This window comes from Tupaia chinensis, unplaced genomic scaffold (assembly GCF_000334495.1).
Source record: "Tupaia chinensis unplaced genomic scaffold, TupChi_1.0 Scaffold000287_1, whole genome shotgun sequence".
NCBI classification, from domain to species: Eukaryota; Metazoa; Chordata; class Mammalia; order Scandentia; family Tupaiidae; genus Tupaia; species Tupaia belangeri.
The window spans coordinates 862,133-864,189 of NW_006159771.1; positions in this window are offsets into that span (position 1 = coordinate 862,133).

Consider the following 2,057-nt stretch of genomic DNA (forward strand, 5'->3'; position numbering starts at 1 on the left):
TGCGGCCTGGCTCGGGGGAGCGGGCGTGGGCGCTGGCCAGACCTTGCCACTTGCGCGCACCGCCAGGATGTGCCCAGATGGGTCTTGAGTGTGAGGCCGGGGTGGAGGCCCCCTTGTGCTCTTCCGTGGCGGGGGTGAGGATCCGCAGTGTGCACGAGAGCTGTTCCTGCCCCTGCGAGGCCTGGACCCGATGACAGTGCCTCCCGCTTGGGAGCTGGTCCTGGAATAGCAGAGCCGTGAACGGAGCACGTTTAATGCTAAACTGGGGCATCAGGGGAGCCAGGATGGGGGCGGGGAGGGCCCACGTGTGTCGCCTTGGCTCCGTGGCAGTGACCCCCCCAAAGCAACCCCAGGGCGAACAGACTCATCCACCCTGGCTGAGACTTGGCTCCGGGACAGAGAAGCCAGCCGTTACCAGCAGTTTCTCCAGAGTTGTGCCGTGTTGGCAGAACTGCTGCAGGAGTTGGTCTCTGCTCCCTGGGGAGCCTAGGAGCGCCGCCCCTGCAGCCCCCCGCTCCGCTGCTGACAGCGTCAAAGCCCAGAAAGCCTCCCAGGGAGGCTCGTCCACGCCTGGGGCTGTGGCCCTGATTCTGACCCGTTTCAAGACTATTGACAGGCAGAGGGTCACCCTGACACTGCCTCATTCCTCATTTCTACCGTGCAGTGCGACTAGAGGGAGCTCGTTTTCTTTTAGAGCAGGAAGAGTAGATGCTCTTTGCCTTTTTTTTTTTTTTTAAATATATATATATACATGGAGCTTTATCGTTTTGAACTTGATCCAGGGTGCTCTCTCCTATAACCAAACTGAACATCTGTCTGTGTCCTCCTCCTTCCGCCCCTCTCTCCTTTCATCCTGTGTGACATCTCTCCCACTTTTCAGGACCCAGTGAGGACACCTTTCCTTTAAAAGCCATTCCTGCTTGGTTTCCCCACTAGGCGTGCCGGTGGGTACCTTGTCTCCGCGTTGCCTTGCGTGGAGGTGCGGGTGCCCTTGCCACGCCTGAGCAACACCTCCTACGTAATGCGATTGTGATAAATATTGGTTGAAATCGGTAAGAAAGTTGAGATTGCCATGCTTGACAGAGCTGCAGCGAGGTTTGCTGTACATGGAAGCAAAAGCCTGGAGCTTCCGTTGCATTTCTTCAGTTCCGATGTGGCTCTCTGAGAGCATTTCCTGCTGTGTGGTGTGCAGATCTTCCCCTGCAGGGCTGGGCAGATGTGGAAGAAAGGAAACGTTTTATTTCCAACTAGTGTACTGTGTAAATGAAGGGCATTTTAACCTGCGCTGCCTTGGGTGCTTTGTGTGTCTAGCCTACTTCTCCAGGAGCTTTCCTACTGCGTGGTTTCCTCTCTTTCAATAAACTACTTCGTAGCACAGAAGTTTTATGCCTTGTCAGCATAACTAGGGGGGATGGTAGCAGTTCTCTAGGTGAAGAGAGAAGTGAAGGGGAGATTGCAATCTGGTTATCCTCAGTGGGTGCACCTGGCCGAGCAGGAGAGCAGTGGGCCTGAGGTGCGCGTTGCCTGGGGCTCCTGGACCCTGGAGTGGAGGTGATGATGTCTCTGCTGCATACTCCACAAGTGCTTATTCCATTGGGAACAGACTTCGGAAGTCTGAGATAATAATCTACAATAAGAGACACTGGCATCGCCTAGTGGTTAAGGGAACTGGATCCCATATAGTTCAAACTCTGGCCCCAGAGGCTTGATAGACACCTCAGCCACCTGTGCAAACATGCCCACCCTCCTGACGGGATGAAGAGATGGAGGAGATGGGACTGGGCACGGCCATGCCCCATGGACTATGCTTTCTTCTCTTTCTGTTTCTCTCTCAATTTTTTTTTTTAATTGAGACTGGCTGGATAGGATTTTACTTCTTTTAAACTTGTTCCTTCTCAAATTCCCTTTCTTTTACAATCTCGTTAAATCAACCTTGGTGTTACGGAATAATCAGGAGAAGTGTCAAGGGTGAATTACCACGATCCCGGAGGAAAGAACGCTGGTCTGGATTCCTCCTCAGCAAGCCTTTAAAGAACTGTAGTGAACACCGGGAGCAG